Below are 18,963 nucleotides of genomic sequence, written 5' to 3'. Positions count from 1 at the left end.
TACCTCAGTCCACAGCTTCTCCCTCTCTACTTTTAGAGCTGTGCAGACACAAGTGGAAGAAACAGAGGCATTTGTCCATGCAGAAAATATATTTGAGTGGCTACTGTGTGCCAGGCAGAGGGGTACAGTGGCTGGGCTACTGTGGTGAGCAAGGCCGCCCACAGGATTTTATTGCAATGTGGGCAATTTTAATGCACTGTGGTAAGTTCTGTGATGGAGACAGTACAGGGTGGGGGCTCTGGGGGCCAGTTGTATGGGCACTAACCCAGGTTTAGGGAATTAGGGAAGGCTTTCTGGAGGAGGCAATCAATATTTTGAGACTGAAAAGTGCATAGGAGCTTGCCCACATGTCCCTTGCACCTAGAACACAGCTTGATATATATTAGGCATTCAGTAATTATTTGTTGAATGAATGAATGAGTGAGGGAGAATGCTCTAGACAGAGAGAACAGAAAGAGCAAAGACCAGCAGATACAAATGCAGGTGTAGGGGAGCTGGGAGCTGGGACTCAGGCTCAGCATCCTTCCCATTGAAATTCCTGGTACAAGGGAGGGATGCCTTGCCTGTCACTGATGCCTTCAGATTTTCCAGTAGCATGGCCTAGGAGGGCAGGTGCCTGTTCGTGTACCTCCACTGCCCTAGCAGGGCTAGAACGTGGTAGGTGCTCAGTAAATATTTGTCGAGCAAATGAAAGGGAGAAACTTCAAGCTGGTATTTCCCAACCATCTCACTAGATAGGAAAACAAGGATAGGGTCAAGAGGGGGAGCCCAGGATGTCATTCATTCAACAATTTTTTTTTAATTCCAGCTCAGTGCTGGGCACCGTGCCAGGACCTGGGGTCACAACAGTGAGCAGAACAGACATGGTGCCCACCCTCAAGGAGCTTAAAGTCTAGTGAGGGAGACAGATGGTGGTCAAAGAGTCATGTAATTGCAAAGTGAATTTGGAGTCTCTAAGAAAAGCCCAGGGGGTTCTGAGCAAATATAACCAATGACCTGACCCAGACTGGGGGTCTGAGAAGGTTCTGGAGGAAATGGGACTGGGTTGAGATGTGAAGGCTGCACAGGTGTGAATTGGAGTTGAGGACGAGGAGAGACTTCGGCAGCTGGACAGCGCAGGCTGCAGCTGGGAGGAGAGAGGTATGGGTTCACTTGAAGTGAGCAGGGACCCGAGTGGCTGGCGCAAGGTCATGAGGAGTGAGGGAAGGGAGGGTGGCTGGCCAGGCCGGGCCAGGCCATGCAGGCCATGGAAGGGCTTCTCTGACTTTATCTTGAGAGGTATTGGATGACAGGGGACAGGGTGTGGCAGCACACCCCAAGGTGTGTTTCAAAGAGTTTGTACCTGCTGCTGGGGAGTCCACTGTTGCGGGGGCCAGAGGGGATACAGGGGCACAGTGAGGAGGTCACTGCAGGGGTCCAGGCAAGGTAGGTGGTGGGTGGGGAGGGAGAGGAAGCTGCAAGAAGATTCTGGTTTCTGGCTAAGTAGCTCAATGCAGAGGGGATGTAACACTGTTCACAGAGGTAGGGATGCAGTTTCCAGGGGAAATTTAGAGTTTGCTGAGTCTAAAGCGTCTTTGAGACAGTCATGCAGAGGGAATCAAGTGGACAGCAGTTTGTTTGGGACACAGAGGGTCCTCCGTGGAGGTGGGGGTCCCTCAGCTGCTGTGGCCAGGGCTAAGGAGCCACTCGGCCTGCCTGACTCTTGCCCGACTCCTGCCGGTGACAGGAGCCAGAAGAGAGCCAGACGGGTGGAGCTGGTCAGAGACTGGCCGCCACTCCCCCAGCCTGCCTGGAGCCTGTCATCTGTGTGGTGACGGACTGCGTTTCTCTGCACCGTAATAGATTTGGGCTCAGCAGTTGGCTCTAAGTGCTTTTTGCCCTGACGTTCAGAAATGAGCACTGAGGGCAGCAGGAGGGCTGGGACGGGGGGAGCCCAGGGGACGGGGAGCCACAGCCTGTTGCGGCCTGCTGCGTCCTGAATAAATACATGTTCACCCAACAGCCGCACATCACACACTGTCATCCAGGCAATTATGGGGATGGGGTTGGAGGGCAGAGTGGGGAGAGGGTGCCTTTGTATGTGTGTATGTGTGGGTGGGTGGGGTGGGAGGGGGTGATGGCATGTAGGTTTTTGCTCCACATCCAGCGGTCTCGGAGGACAGGAATATCTCAAGGTCCAGGTGAGAGGGACAGAGCCTGACAGATTGTTCCTCCTGAACGTGTCTTCTCTGTCTTCCTTCATTTAGCACAGATCTTGGTCAGAGGCACCAGCTCTCCTCCAAGTGGAGGGTGCTAGGAAACAGGGGAAGCAAAGTCTGAGGTAGGCTGGGAAGAGGCAGTTTAGAGACCCTGATTTGGAGAAGCAGGAAGAAAAGAAAACCCACTGTGCATGTGCAGCCTCCCCATAGATCTCTGGGCCAAGGAGGGCACTGTGTACACACTCATGAGGAAGAAGGAAGTAGTGCGGTCCCCAGGGTAGTACTTAGTGGTTGCTGTCTCATCTTTTAGGGGAACAACTTTTGTATGATAAGGGCCTTACTTAAGATTGGGGTTGAGCTGCCCCTTATTAGATTGCAAAGACTGTCCCTATAAAGAGGTCACTGCCTTTGCACATCTGCTGGATGTAGCCTAAGTTCAGGCAAAGCCCTCAGAGAGTTCTTTAAAAACCAGGCTTGAGCATGGCTAGGCCTCCCCTGTCTTAGCTCAGGAGAAGTGACATCCTGCCTGCAGTCACCATAATTGATAGCTCATGAGGCACAGACAGTAAATAATTGTTCCACAAGTTTCGAGAGTGAGCGTAATTAGTACAGTTAACAATGTTAGGTGATTAATTGGTTCGTTCAGTACCAGTGTGAATAAGGGAGAACACAAGCAGGAGAGGGGGCTGGAGCCCCCCAAACGCCCAACTGTGGGCTGTGGCCCACTGCTGATCAGCCAGAATCTGGCCTCTGAAACAGCAGCTGACCGCCAGTCGGCACTAACCTCAGAGCTAGGACTCCCCGGGCCAGGGCAGAGCCTGTAGAGCTGGTCACATTAGCAGAAAATCAAGAGTGGAAGGAACCAGATTTGGTTTGCACATTGTTTCACCTGTTAGCCAAAGGTCAGAAAGCTGTTGTGTGTGGAAGATAAGACCGGGGGACTGATGGACATAGAAGGGGAAGCACTGATTCATAGGTTCTAGACCCCTGGGTTGGAAGAAACCCAGAAAGGTCATTTAACCCATCGCTTGATCAGTGAGCTAAACTGCTCTTGGGCATCCCCACCACGGGAGACTGGGTCCTGTTTTAAAGTCTTCCAGGGAAAGATGCTCTAAACAGGAACAACAAACAGCTTTCAAATCATGTGCCAACTCCAACCCATCAATGGAAGCTGCTTAGTGCACTGGTGTGCGAATCCTGAGGCTGTCTGGGAAGAGCACTGTGATCGGTTGGCACTGTCTGCCCTGAGTGCAGAATGGGAAGGGGCAGCCTGCATGCCACATGTGCCGATTAAAACTTGTTTATGCTTTCCTCCAGGGTGGTTTCTTGGGGCCTTGCTTATTGCCCCAGAGAAGCAAAAACGGTCTTGACCACAACTTCGGGGAACCGGGAGGGTATGAGAGACAATCAGAAGAGAGCTGTAAACCCAGCTTGTTGGGGGTCCCTTTCTTGCCCTTGCCAGGTTACAGTATGAAGCATCAAGCAGGAGAGCAGAGAGTTGGGACCCACCTGCCAGGTTTATCCAGCTATTCCCCACCTACGCCAGGATACTAACCCATCCTGGGCAGATGGAAGCTTCTCCCTGCAAAGAGCAGTGGATTGGGAAGTTTGGACTAAGGTAGAGCTGAATCCTAAGCTTGGCCCCTCCTCTTAGGAGTTGTGGATAAGGCAGTCCACCCCTCTAAACCTGTTTCCTCTCCTTGACAGCGGGGATGAAATGTCAGGGACCCTTGTGAGGACCGAAGCGAGGGAGAGTGTATAAAAAACTTCTAGCACAGTACTGGTCACTGAACACATGAATTCTCCCCCAAGCTGTTCTGAGGTTTGAAGTGAAACATTAGGACCAGTCTCTCCATGGGAAACCTCTGGAGAACAAATGGCTGTCATAGCTGCACCCTTTCAACGCTCTTCCAGCCCAAGTCCCCCCAGGGCTCCCATCGCTGGTGTTCCTTCCCCACCATCCATCATCAGGACCAGAGAATGTACACCAGGTACTCAGAGAGTGCTGGATTTTGGGGGCCAATGCCAATCATGCTCCTGACATGGGGGTTGCTAAGCCGGGGGAAGGCTCTGGAGACAGCAGGAGGAGTGCCTGAGGTGGGGCAGTGGAGGGGAGGAGGAAAAACAGATGCAGAAAAGTCTGGACGAGACTTCCCTTTCCTCCACGACAGCCAGCCCCCACTCCTGCCAAAAGCAAAGGCACACTCGCAGCAGAAAACATACACATGTATTTGCAAGCTACAGTACAAACGAGTGGCAAACCTAATGATTCGTGATTATTATTTGAAGGGTCCCACTGTTACAGATTTATTTGTCATTTCTTGTAATAACACCGACGGTAATGAATTCATTTGTATTAATGTGAGTGTCACGCGGACTTCCGTCGAAATTCCGCATTAATTAATGTACCATTAAAACAAAGTGTCGCCCAATTAATATCAAATGGAGGTAAGACTGCCAGGGTCCTCTTCATCTGGGGTTCATTTGTAATTCATGGTATTAGCACCCCGCTTAATGAAAGCCATTTGCAATTCCTACCCCTGGTCTCTCCCACTGCCTGGGGGAAGGTCAGTGCGCCCTAGGAGCAGCTGAGCCCTTCACAGAGTACGCTGGGGCCAGGAGGAGGAGGGATGGGGAGGACTCTGTTTCTCCTGGAAATTGGTCTCTGCATTCTTAAGTCCAGGAGGGGTTTGAGGAGGCCCTTGGAACTTCCTGACCAGGTTGGTCATCAATTTGAACTTCCCAGGATGTACCTTCTCTAGGTTCTATTAGGGAGGGGAAGGCTACTTCATTTCTGGGTCAAGTCTGGTCTTAACAGATGAGGCCATGGCTGTCCTAGGACCACCTCGAGCAGGGTGCATATGGGATTCTGGGTCTCCATCTATTCTTGGGGTCAGTCTAGTGGTCTTCTCATGGCCTCTGTGTGCCAGGACTTCTGGCTGCTCCTGAAGCCAGTGGGGGAGCCCAGTGGGCTTGGGTCTGCCAGTCACAGTAGACCAAGGAATTGGACCCCTGCCCTGTTCCTCCCCAGAGCAGCAGGGAGAGAGGCACCACCGCCCCAGCCTTTGAAGCTCTCATGACCCCTATACATGGTACAGTACCCAAGGACAACCTAGCAAGGCCCCTCCCCCTCCCAAGGTTTGTTCCTCGGGGTAAGTGGATCTCCTTGGGCAGCACCCCCCACCCCAGTGCAAGAATGTGATTTGCCGTTACCTGGTAATAATGGAGTTTATCATGATGACAGCAACTGCTGCCACCATTACTGTAGCCCAAGGCTAAGGGTTGAAGAATCATTACTTTACCCAGGAACCACACATAGGATGCAGGTGCTTTTATCCCCAGTTCTACAGATGAGAAAAAGTCACAAGAATTAGAGAGGGGAGCGAGACAGGCACCTGGGATTGTCGTATTGATGCCTCGGTGTCCTCCCTTCCTTTCAGGACCAGCGATCCATTTGAGAGCTGGTAGGACAGAGCCACAGAGATGCAGGGCCTCTGGCTTCCTAGTCCATGGTGCCCTTTGCTCTCCTCAGAGAGTCCTTCCTCTGCTGATCGCCAGCATGCAGGGGCTGTGTTGTGTCTCTCAATGGAGAGCGAGGTTCTGGAAAAAAGGAGAGGGGCAGAGAAATGCTTTTATTGATTTTCACTTCAGAACCTGCTCTCCCTTTATGTATTCTGAGGACAGTCCCAGAACCAAAGGGCTGGCTTTGCAGCAAGAGAGATTTGAGTTAGATTTCAGGAAGGACTTACAACCACACTCTTATGGAGCAGAAAGGAAATGTGGAGATAATGTAGTTCAGCTCTCTCATTGGATAGACATTGATCCCAGGTCTTCTATCGCCCAGTCCAGGGCTCTTTCACCACCCCACACTGCTTCCCTACAGGTTAAGAATAATGTGTGTTCTGGAAGCCACCTTCCGTCCTTGTTAGGGCAAGGTAGGAGGACGTCAGGGAGTAAGCACTGAAGTGGGCGTCTGCAATCTGGAGCTCTTCCACTGGTGACTATGTGACTGAGGTCAAGTCCCTCCACTGTCCTGGAAGTCTCTGCTTCCTCATCTATAAAATAGGGTAACTGGGCTGGGGCAGCTCTTAGAATTCCTTTGGGAATTTAAAAAACATCAAGGCTGGGGTAGGCCCCAGCACTGATATTTTTTAAAAGCTCCCTAGATGATTCCAATGTGAAGCCAGCGAAGTGAACCATTGGACTAGGTGAGTTCTAGTCATTTTTAGCTATGATAATTCAAGTCTTTCTACACCTATTGAAGCTTAAGCCATTTTCCCAAGGCCCCCAGGGCCCAGTGAGTTTCTGCAGCTGCCTCCTCCCTGCCTGGGTCCAGGGCCCAGCAGGCCCCCTCTCTCCCAGCCCTCACCAGCCCTCAGCTCCTCTGCAGCCAGATGGGAAGCCTCCCTCAGCTCTGTCCTCCCTAAGTCCCCCCACCCCCACCCCTGGGCACCAGGTGACAGGTATCACTTATCACATCACCCTGAAGGGCCAGCAGCAGTACCCATGGGAATCAGAGAGGCAAAAACTGCACCAGGCCTCCCCCACATGCAGGTCTCTTCCTCTGCCCCCTCAGAAGACACATCCTGGCTGGGGACAAAGAGGCCAGAGGGGAGAGGAGGAGAGACAGCAGCAGAAGTGGCATTGCTTGAGCTGTCTTCTTACTTAGAATTCATTCATTAGCCACAGCTTCCCACTGACATAAGGCCCGCCCTGTGGAGATTTGCATATTCATTTTGTTTAACGTGATTCATCATCATGCAAGGGAATGCATTTGGGGACTGGGAGATGGAGTCCCATTTGTGAACAATGCATCTGGGCACAGAGAGCTCAGGGTGGCATTAGACACTGCCATACACCTAAAGTGGGCCCCTTTGGGACAGAAGTTGGGAGCGCACGTCAGCCAGCGGGTTCCCTGGGCCTTTCATCTCTGCTGAGAGCAGAGCAGGGACCTCAGCCTTCAGAACCATCCCTCCCCTTCCAGATCTTCCCCTTAAGTAACATTTGCAAAGCACTTCACAGTTTACAGACCCTTGTCTGTTCACATGTTCACCCTTAACCCTTGACACCCACCCCATGAGATGATAACATCGTTGTAGAGCCTAAGGTCTACTGAGCACCTATTATGCACTGAGAACTTTAACACGTTGTCTCCCATAAGCGTCATGATAGCCCCATGAGGCAGGGTTTTTAAATTTATGTTCATCTCACTGTAAGGAAACTGAAGCTCAGAGAGGCTGCCTAACTTCCTTAAAGTCACACAGCACATAAGGGGTGGAGCTGGGGCTCATACCACAATTCCCCTAACGCCTTTGCTCCCTCAAATCCTCCCTGTATTGTGTCTATTTTCCTTCCCATAAATAACCACTTGCAATTACTCTTAACCATCTTTCTGTTAAAAAGATAGGGGATGCGAGTGTGGCCAACATGGTCCCAAGCTGTATCGCTCCACAAACCTGTTTAGATAGACAGATGAAAGAACTTGACAGGTCCCGATAACTGACTCCTCCACTTCTAGCACCTTCCTGGAGAGTCCTGACACTTGTCGCCTGAACCTGGAACCTCTGGATGGCCTAAGCCATTCTGTAGCAACCCCCTTAACCATCATTAGTAGTCCCTAGCACTTAGCCAGAAATGACAGGATCCCAATTACTCAAGGTCATCTTAGCCATCCCCCTGCTCCCAGACCTGGTCAACTTTGCATACTCGTCACTGAGAATAGTACAGTGGTGGTGAAGAGCTCAGCTCCGAAGCAGCCTGCCCGGGTGTGAATCCCACTGCCCCTGCTCATATCACACAGCCTCGGGCATCAGGAAGATGGGGATAGTAATAGTGTGTACCTCACAGGCTGCTCTGTCCAAGGTAATGCACGTAAAGCACTTAAAACAGGGCCCAACTCAGGAAAGCCTCAATAGATGTGAATTATTACCCTACACCTATAGAAGGCTTCTTATTTTAAAAAAATTCCAGGAGACTCCATGTATCTATCATTCACTACTTTACAGACTCTACCAAGTCTCAAGGCCACCTGCCTCAGCTCCTCACAGCCCTGGGCTCAGGAACAGTGTCCTGAAATGCAGATGACCCAGGTTCTGGACTGCAGGCTAGATTTTTAGAGAAGACTCTTCTACAGGTCACACATACCTTTCTCTGGATTTTTCTGCCTCTTTAGAACTTTCTGCCTCTGCGGAAAGTTGTGAAGACTTTTGTTTTGCCCTTTGATTTTTCAAAGGGATTTTTCACTGTTAACTCATTTCCTCTCCATTCCAGTTCTACGCAGAAGGCAGTATGGGGGTTGCTATACCCATTTCCTGGGTAGGAAAGCTAAGGCATCAGATGTTTGTATTGATGCCCTGTAGCAACAGAGAAGGAAGTCATGTGGTTTGTTATTGAAGAGCAGTCAGAGTATGACCCAGAGTTTGGGACAGTTGTTTCTGGATTTTTTCCCAATCAGGCCAATGTGCACAGAGAGTGATGGTCACCGAATGGATCCTTCCTGGCCTCTGGAAGCTGATTTCCAAGTCGCTGCTGTGGAGGATGAGGCTCCCCACAGCCAGTCAGACTAATCTCTCAGGTTGGGGATGGGGTGGGAGGACATGACTCTCAACACTGAGGACTGGGCTCCCCAACTGATGCCTCTGTCTCAGTTACTCCTCCCATTCCGCAGAGAAGAAAATGGAAGCCCAGCCCCAGGGGAGGGGAGGGGCACTGCCTGGTGTTGAAAGCAGCATGTCATGGGGGCTGGGGCCAGTGTGGGTGCCGGGGCTGCACAGCCATCACAGTCCTTCCTGTCCCCTTCTTTCTTTGCACATGGCCTTCAGCCACCTGCTGGGCAGATCTGCCAGCTGCACACTGTCCCTGATGCACCGTGCCCTGGATGCCACATGCTTCCTCCCTTCACTCCTGCTGAAGGAGGCAGGTGCATGGACAGCCCCGGAATGTGGCATGAATGGGAAGTGGCACTGGAGGAGTTTCCAAATTAGGTCACTGGGGTGAGGGTAAGGAAGATTGCTTCGGATCTCCTTTGTCTCTGAATAGGAAGGAACTGGGGCCATTCCACAGTTGGGTATCACACCTTGCTTTGAAGATCAAGCTTCTGAGAAGAAGGGAGAGAGGCTCCAGATGTCCCTCTGAGGAGGCTCCACACAGCCCTGTATGTCTGGCATCTGTGTAAAGGCCAAGGCCGGTGTGTGCATGGGGCCGGGGAGAGGGTGTCTCGACTCAAGCCCAGGAATGTGTGCTAGAAACCTGGGTGGAGCCAACAGCCTCTTCCAGGAAGGGAAGGGGTGTCAGTCACTGGACACTGGGCGGTGACATCTGACTTCTACTATCTTGAGGAGATATGAGAAAGAATGCAGGTAGAAAAGACAGAAGCGCCACGAGCAAAGCCTGGAGGTGCGACCACAACTTGGGGCTGGTACGTCGGCCAGTCTGACTGAAGCAGAGGGTCTTAGTGGGGAGGCTTAGTGAAGGATGAGTTTGGAGAGAGAAGGTTTGGTCAGACTATGGTGAAATTCAAGGTCTGGGAGACTTTGCCTTGGGGGTAAAAGAGGAGCCTGTGATGGTAGTTGAGGAAGAAAATGGATGTGAGATGAGTGCTTCAGGGCAGGGGCTGTTCGGGACCCATCACGGGGACAGGGCTGGAAAGGAAGGGCCACTCAGTGGTCCAGTGATAGGGAGATACGTCTTTTTATTTCTTATATTAATTTTTATCAAAGTAATATATGTATGAGTTTAAAAGTCAGATAGTACAGCTCAGCTTATAATAAAAACAGCATCCTTTCCCACTCCAGATTCCCACCCTGAGACAACCCCGTTCAATTTCTGATATTTACCTTCTTATTTCTAAATCACATGCTGTTTCAGTTTTGGACATTACCTATGAACTTCCAACTATGGAGGCTGAGATTTCAGTTGGACATCACCCTCTACCTCGTCTTTGCTGCACACACACACCACCTTTAACGTTCCCTACCCATCCTCCAAACGTAATTGTATCCCTCCTTGTAGCTCCAGCAGCGTTTAGTGTACATGGTATCACGATTATGTAAATGTTAGTCACAGCTGAGCCATATAATATACTGTAATTATATTTCCTCTTTCGTTTTCCCTAGAACTAATAATCACCTCCTTTTTGTTTGGTTGCTTTGCGTTCTATGAACCTGGCACTTATTCGTCCCTAAGTATTTGGACATAATTGAGTGCCTCCTCTCAGTATATTAAAGGCATATTGATTTTTTTTTTACTTGGTTTGTGTTTTTCTTGGCAACGTCCTCCTCAGAGTGTCCATCCTCCTGCCCCAATCTGGACTAGCTGTGCTCTGATTTGCTTGGTATCCTGGAGGATGAATAGCAAGAGGCCTGATGTAGGGTGGGCATGAAGAAGGAAGAGATTCATCCTGGGAATTTCTTTATGTTTCTCCTATACTGGATCCCCTGTTGCATGGATCCCATATTTTGCTCTTTCTTGGTTTACACCCTCATGCTGGTGGAGTACACCCTTCAGTAATTTCCAGGAAAGGGGGTAATGGGGACAAATTTTTAACTTTACCAGGAAAAATGTGTTTATTCTACACTTATATTTCTTGATAGTTTGGCTGGGTGTAGAATTCTGGAAGGGAAATAGTTTTCCTCACAACATGAAGTTATTTCCTCCTTGGTGTTTCAGCCTATAGTGTTGCTGCTGAGAACTTTGATGCCACTTTGACTCCTGATCCTTTCTTTTGTTTTCTCTGTGAAAGTCTCTTGCATTTCTTTTCTTTCTTTCTTTTCGATACTGTTTTGAAACTTTGTGGTTTTTTTGCCTAGGTGTGGGTCTTTCTTCTGAACACATAGTAGTCTCTTTCAATCTGGAAACTTGTCCTTCCGATTTGGAAGATTTTCTTATGTTATTTCTTGGGTAATTTCTTCCCCTTCATTTGCTCTGTTTTTTCTCTCTGGAACTCCTATTTGTTGGGTGTTGGATCTGCTGAACTGCTCCTCTAATTTTCTTACTTTTCTTCCCTATTTTCATCTCTTTGACTTTTTTTCTACTTTTTAAGAAATTTCTTTATCTTCCAACTCTTCCATTGAGTTTTTAATTTCTTCTGGGCCTTTCTTCCTCTCGGAATATTCTTACTTCAAAGATACTATGTCTTGTCCTCTCTAAGGATATTAAAAATACTTATTGTTCTTATTCCTTTTTATTATTTTTTCCCTTCTATCTTTCACATTAGAGGCTCTTCTCAGATGTTTAGCAATCTTTGGTTGTCTCTACGTATTTCAGAGTGAGTTCACATTTAGCTGCCTGGAAGTTCACTCTGTGTGTTTGGGGCAGAGCAGGGTGGGGGGCTGCTTGTTAACCAGTGGACTTTATTATGAATTGATCAGATGAAGACCCAGCTATGTCTTTGAGGGAACCCTAATTAGTGTTAATATTTGTGTTTTCTCTTGGGCTACTTTTCCTATCTCCTACCTGGATGTCAGTCTTCAGGTGCTTGAATGGCTAAAGAGGACTGATTGGGGATGGAGTGGTAGGGTGATTCAGATTTCCACTTAACCACCCTGTATTCATTGCCTGGTCCAGCTCCCAGCCTTGAGTACAGAGCCCGACTAACTCAGACCATCCAGAAAGTAAATCTGCCTTCTGCATGAGTTGGGGAAGGGCTTTGGGAGTCTAACTGTTCTTTTTAAAGATTTTCAGCCAGTCTTCCTGTTCTCAGCTCTGCCCCATTCTATCACGTTCAGCGTTACCTGGTGCCTGCAGTTCCTGAGCTTCCAGTGTTCCGAGATGCAGGCCTAAGCTTGGCTTTTCCTTGTCTCCTAAGGCAGTTAGAACTGGTCCATCTGTTTCCAGTTTCCTGAATTTTGTTGACATCTCTCATCTGCTGTTATCTCCTCTCCTGTTCTTTTTGCCCTTGCAGATCTATACATTTTTAATTCCCTAATTGTCATTTTGGTGAGGGGTTGGGACAAAAACAGAAATAAATGGATGTGTTCAATCTGCCGTGTTTACCAGGAAGTTCTGATTCTTTTAAAACATTTATTGAGTGTCTTCTATGTACAAGTGACAGTGCTAGAACTAAAGAGGTAGCCAAGGTAAGTAACAAAGAGAAAGAGAAGGATGAAGAGTGGGAGGGAAAACAGAGAGGGAAGTCCAAGATCACTCCAGCAGGTCAGCACTGGAAGAAATTGGGAAGTCGGGCAGGCCATTAGGTAAGCACTTTGATGAATGCCTTCCAGGACTTCAGAAAAGACAGGACACAGCTGGAGGGCTGTGAAGGAGGAGGGACTCAAAAGGGAGAGTGCTAAGCTGGCTCTAGAGGAGATCAGAACACCTGGGAGGCCAGCCAGCCCCAGGAAAAGTCCCCGGGGCCATGTCAGGGGGCGAGTAACATAGGGCCCAGCCTGGCTCTCACAGCATAGCTAGCACCTTGTAGATCCAGCACACATCATCTGAGAGACAGCAGACACTGGTCAGCAGAAGAAATGTTGGGGCTGGCCAGTTAGCTCAGTTGGTTAGAGCATGGTGTTATAACACCAAGGTCAAGGGTTCAGATCACTGTACTGGCTAGCCACGATAAATAAATAAATAAATAATCAAGAGAGAAGAAAGGTTGTGAGACAATCTCCTCCTGATTCCTCCACAGAGAGAGGTGCTGGAGCCTGTGTGTGCATGTGTGAGTCTGTGCACACACAAATGTCTACTCTCCCTGACCGGAATGGGGCCCCCTGAGATATCCACTGAGGCCAGTGGGCTCTTGCCCCTCCCGGTTCTCTCCCTGCACTGTTTGCTGTCTGGACCTTGCTCTCTTGCTGACAAACAGTGCCCACGACTGCTTTCTTGCCTATTTGAGAGAGAAATACAGCCCACATCTCCCACAGACCCCATTTCTCCTCTTTTACTCTCTCCCATAAGCTGGAAGACACAAAACCTCATAGTTGGAAGGGACACTCTCCCAAAGCACCCCAGTGGGCCTCCAGAGTCACCAACAAAGAGGCACCAGCTTTGGCAGTCAACGGAAGCCAAAACACGGGTGCTTCCCCTTTGCCCAGGAGCCCTTGTTCAGAAAGTTCTTTACTTGTGACTTTAATTCTTCTTGTTACTATGAGAGCCCCTTTCCTTATTCTCAGTGAACGTGCTCAGTTTTGAGGTACCTTCTCCCTTCTGAGATTCGTTTTGGGCTAGAGCTCCCCATCAATCCTCTCTTCTCTTATCTAGACAACCTAAAGTCCCCCTCTTTGGCTTCCACCCTCACCCCCAGCACTTCCAGGGAGGGAAGTGAATGAATCAGTCCCATTTGAGCAGGGGCCTAAGTCTGCTCTCTCCCCCCATCTCTGGGGTGCCTGAGGTCTGGGGACTGAAAGGCAACCTGAATTTGAATCCCGACTCCTCCACTTACAAGCTGTGTGACTTTGGGCAAGTTGCTTCTTTTCTCTGAGCTTCCATTTCCCAGATGGGGAAACTGGAAGCAGTGAGCTAAGATGTATAAAAATGCCAACCCAGGCGAGGATGGGAGGGGTTGAGTCGGTGGTAGCCCCCCTCCCCTGCCCCCGGCCTCTGGGCAGCGCAGCACCTTCCAGGAGGATTCCCAGCTCTGACCCACCGAAGCGCCTGCACCTTGTCAGAACTCCATCTGTCAGGAATTTATTACTAGTGCATTTTATAACAGGCTCTATAATAAGATATTAAAGACTGTAGCGGCATCTAGCAAGCATTCATAAATATTAATAATGCCTTTAGAGATGGCACCTACAGTGGAAATGGTAGGGCTTTCTGCTGAGGTTTGGTCAAGGGTACAGAATAAATCTAATTGGGAGTACGCCACGAGGAAGAGAGGGCATGGGGTCCTCCTTTCCTTCCTCTTCTATCTTCCTTTCTCTCACTGCTTAAGTTTTGTGCTTTTCCTTTGTTCACAACTTTTCCTCTACAATGTCTCTTTTTATCCTCTTTCAGTTAGTTTTCTCCCCAGCCTTCCTTCCCTGTCTCTTCTCTTGCGAGTTTTCTCCCCCTTTCCCTCTCACCGCCGTGTCCCCCTTGGCCCCCAGTTCTGCCCTTCCACTGTTCGCATCCCAGTTCTGCACGCTTGCCTCGCCCTCCGTCTCCTCTCCCCTTCCTCTTCCTTTACCACTGCTCAGTCCCTGTCTTCTCCTGCCTCCCCCTCCGCCTCTCTCCTCCAACCCTCTTCTCCCTCAATGCACACGCTCTTCCACCCATTCCAGTGAGCACCCCGAACCACCTCTGGAGCAGCCTGGAGTGTAATGTAACTCACACTGCATGTGAGAAGTGAGCTATTTATCATTATTATTAACGAACAAGATCCCTAGCATGGAAGAACTTCCCCAGAGTCTATTCCATTGTCACCCCAGGAGAAGCAAAAAGATTTATTTGTCTCTGAATTGCACAGGATGGCCCATTTACAGCAGGTCCATCAGAAGTGATGTGGAGCTTAAAGGGGAACTGGAAGAGGCAGGGCCTGCCCTGCCTGCGACCTGCATGGCACGGGCCACTTGCTGAGTGAGACGACCTGGCAGGTGCAAGGATTTTGAAGGGGATCTGCTCCCCTGGGGGCCCGGCTGGTGCATTTCGGGAGACTTCCTTTGAAATGGCCCAGAAGCTGTAAAGGAGTAGGTAGGACTGGGCAGGGGGTGCCATGGAAGAAGGGGCACTTGAAGTGGGGTTGGAGCAGGGCCGTGGACTAAGAGGCCTGCTTCAGAAGCAGAAGTGATCACGCCCCATGGGGCCTTTCCTCCAAAGATCACAGCTGCTCCTTTGCAGGAGGAAGGTGGACCCAGGGCCAGTTTCCACAATGAATGTGTGCAGAGAAGTTGCCCTAGAATGGAGCAAGCCCGACCCCTAGCTGGGCCCGTGGTTCCGCAGACCCCGGACCTCAATCCCAGACACCAGGGAGATACATTGCCCCTGGTCTCCTTGTCCTTGGACAGCAGAAACTGGCTCTGCAGGCATCTCTCCTCCAGGCCTGTCCTGGCTGATGTCCTGTCCATGGTCAAGCTGTCCCCTGCCCACCCCTGCCACCTCCCCACATGCATGCTGATAATTGCCAGTGACCTGAGTGGATTTGCATGTTAAAAGGAGTGTCTAGGGACACTTAAAAAGGAGAGGGAGGCTGCATTTATCCTGGCTATTTTATTCTTCTCCCATTATTACCTTCCTGCCTTGTGGCGGCAGGCACTGTGCCCTCATTAGCAGTCTAGAGTGGTGGCCTGAAGCTTTGCTTTCTGTGGCCCAGCTGTGGGTGTTAAAGGGGCAGAATCCCAGCAGGAGAAGGTTAGGGGGCACCTGGGGCAGAGCTGTGGGAATGGAGAGGCCTTGCCCATGGCTGGGCACGATCTGGGGGTGCCAGCTGGGACCAAGGGGGTGAGGCCAACGGAGGCTGGCGTGAGCAAAGTAAGGAAGTATGGGCAGGTCACAGTGCCACATCCCAGGTCAGGGAGCGAGGTCCAGACAGGCTGTGAAGACCAGGGCGGGGAGGCTCTCAGAGCCCAACCCCTTGTGTTGTTTTTCTCCGCTACTGTGCTCCTAACTGCAAATGGGCTTCCTCTGAAGCCTGTGCTTCTCTGTCACCCTGTAACTGTGGCCTTTGTGTGGCTTTCAGCCTGTCATGGTGCTTGCTCCAGCTCTAACCAGATAGCAAGGATCTCTTTTCAGATTCCCACAGGAAGTTGTTTTAATTTCTGAGGCCCCATCTGATTGGCCTGCTTGAGTCAGATGGTTAGCCCTGGACCAATTAGATGTGGCCTGGGTCTGAAGTCACTTGGTATAAACATCGCTGCCTAGATCCATCCCCTCTGAACAGAGCTGTGGTCATAAAGACTGGCTTTTCTTGGAGGGAAGGTGGATGTGGAGACAGCGGTTAGGATCTCTGTGGGTAGGGTGGAAAGAACACCATGTATGAGTCAAGGCACCTGATTTCCTGTCACAGCTCTGCCTGAACCACCTGTGAGACCTGGAGCAAGTCATGCCCCTCCCTGAGCTCACTTTACCCATCTGTGAAATGGGGAGGCTGGACTGGATAACCCCCAAGGTTCTTTCCAGCTCCTACATATGAGCCATCCCAGAGCGATGTTTGGTCAGGACTGGCCTCCAGGTGCCCCCTCACCCCTCCTCTCACAGGCTCTCAAACCCACTTTGGAGGGTCTCCTGAGGCCCTCCCGTCCTTGCCCTGTCTGCAGCAGCTAGGAACCAATCAACAAAGACATTCTCTTTCCGAATTTCAAGGTGCCTGTTTGTCCAAGTTTATGATGAAGAGATTTGTTGACTGTTTACACTATTTCTAATATCTCCCCCTTTAAATGGGCTCATCTCACCCTGCCCGTGATAGTATTTTATTACTGTAATAGTAATTGCAATAACCAATCATTGATTATTGCTTAGTATTGTTTTGCACCTGGCCCATCTAGAAGGTTTTTATTTTTTCACACCTTATCTCATACAATTCTTTCTCACAACAACCTTGGGAGGTAGGCACTGTTAATGGTTCCATTTCACAGATGAGGAAACTGAGGCCAAAAGAGCTTTGACAGCATATGTCTGAGGTCTCCCAGTGGAAAGGCCAGACCCAAAGTTAGGGGATGTGACTCAGGTTTTGTGCTGTGAGCCACCAAGTTTTACTGCCTGCAGTATCCTTGGTAACCCAGATGCACCTGGCCCCAAAGAGGAAATCTGCAGGCCTGTGTGCACATCTGTGCACTTCCACGGAGCAGCAGCAGGGTGCTTGGAGGAGCCCCCATGTATGTGCTGTTGAGTGCACTCCCATTTCCCTGAGAGCTTGGTACCCAGGACCTGAAATGCAGGAACTCTGCATTCTTTTCTCTCCAGTGGCTTGTCCCTTCTAAGTACATGAGTGGTTTTTCTTTGCCAGGCCCATTTAAAACCTTTTTAAGTTATGCAGAAATTAAATGAGTTTTTACTGCAGGGCATGAAACATAATCCAAGAAGGTCAGACACAGGGACCATCACTTCTTTCCCCTCTTTTCCACTGTTTCCTGGATCTTGCTTTTAAATCCTCTGATCAGATGCTCAGAGCACCTGTGCCCTGGACTATGCAGTGTGGATGGGTGAAATGTCCTCGCCTCCCTGAGGCAGGGGTTGGAGAACTGACATCTTGCGAGAGCCATCCCTGTCTCTGGGTGCTGGCTCCATATGGGGTGTGTTGAACTGACTGGCCAAGTGCTGTGTCTAGCTGCCACACAGGGGACCAGCTGCTCTGAAATCAGATATGTTCATCCCTTCTCATGGCAGGATCCACAGGCCCCCACAGAGTGTTTTGTTTTGAACTCATGGGGCTGGCTCTGACACTCATGTGAGATCTAGAGAGGGGAGGAGGCAGGAGAGGGAATGGTAGGTTAGCAGAGAACCTCAGAAAGATCTCCTCAAGGCCAGTGCGACCCTGGTGGGCATGTCAGGGGGGCATGTGTTCACTGAGCTCAGTGCCAGAAGACTTCAGTGTCCAGGACTTTGCACGTGGTGAATCAGGGTGTGTATTTACAGGGTGTTTGTATCTGTCAGGATCCCAGAAGAATTCACCTCAGGTAGTTCCAGTTGGCATTTTTGTGAACAGACTACTTACAGAAGAGTGCCTGAGGTTGGGGGAAGATAAAGGATGTTAAGGCACCCAGGGGGCAAAAACAGTGGGAAGCTCTTACTACCTCTAGGGCTGAAGGGAGAAGGAGAAAGAAATACTGTCAACAGAGCCCACTGAAAGCTGAGACCAGGGATGAGTGGCTGCTGGGCTGGAGCTGGAGGGAGTGGGAAGGTAATACCCCAAACGCTTTCTCCCCCTGCCCTCTGAGCTCCTACCAGAGCCTCCCATTAGCAAAACCCAACTAGAAGCCAGCCAGCAAGAGAGTCTGGGGATGCAGTCCATTGAGGACCCTGGGGTTAGGGGAAACAGAACAGGATACGCAATGGATCTAGGGGGCAGGGGGAGGGAAGCAGACAGAGAATGCCCAGCGTGGGACCATTAATACTCACGGTGCTTCTTGACACCTCCTTGTCCTACCCTTGAAGGTGCCCATGTCTGTACCTCTCTAGAAAGTGTTCAGACATTATAATCACAACTGACATCTTCTCAGTACTTATGTGCATGCTGGAAAGTTTATACTCATAAGCTTATGCACTCTTCACACTAACCCTATTAAATTTAGTGTATAGAGAGGGGATTAATAATCAGAGAGATTAAATAATTAACCCAAAGACACACAGGGAGGCCGGGATTCCAACAGATGGTCTGTCCATTTCTGAAGCCCTGGCACTTATCGGCTCTGCCCTTTTGCAGACTTGATTCTCTGTTGGAGGGAGTGAGCATCTGTTTTCCAAGCAGTGGAGCTGGGGAGGGCAGTCCTGGCAAAGAAAAAGCATGTTCAGAAGTGCAGAGGTGTGAGGCAGCCTGTTGGGTTCAAGAAGCACAAATAGCCCCACACGACCAGGAAATAAAACGTGAAAGGGGAGTCAGGGCCAGACCATGAGGGCCTGTGTTCTATGCAAAGGGCACTGGGGAGTCATGGATGGTGAGGAGGAGAGGGGCCTCCCGCTGTCTTCCCTCTGTCCCCAGTAGACAGAGTGGCTGGAGATGGGCAGGTTATGAGCCTGTCCATGCAGCCTGACACTTGCCTGCTGATGGAGGAGAACCGGCAAACTTGGGAAGAAACCATGGCAACTCAACTCCAAGACATTTCTCTCTGGAGGCCCTTGCCAGCCTGGCTAGGGACCTTATAAAGAGCACCCCTGCCTCAAGCACATAGTCTGTCAGACCCTTAGAAGGGTT

The 18,963-nt window shown here is 50.2% G+C and overlaps 1 protein-coding gene across 3 annotated transcripts in view; it reads left to right on the top strand.

Annotated features, from left to right (window-relative positions):
- Window positions 1-18,963, top strand: part of CDH23 (cadherin related 23) — a 372,185-nt gene that overhangs the window by 114,474 nt on the left and 238,748 nt on the right. The gene's annotated exons all lie outside the window — the stretch shown is intronic.

Source organism: Cynocephalus volans, chromosome 7, assembly GCF_027409185.1.
Source record: "Cynocephalus volans isolate mCynVol1 chromosome 7, mCynVol1.pri, whole genome shotgun sequence".
In the NCBI taxonomy this organism is placed as follows: Eukaryota; Metazoa; Chordata; class Mammalia; order Dermoptera; family Cynocephalidae; genus Cynocephalus; species Cynocephalus volans.
The sequence above is the reverse complement of the archived record's forward strand: the minus strand, read 5'-3'. Positions and strand labels throughout refer to the sequence as shown.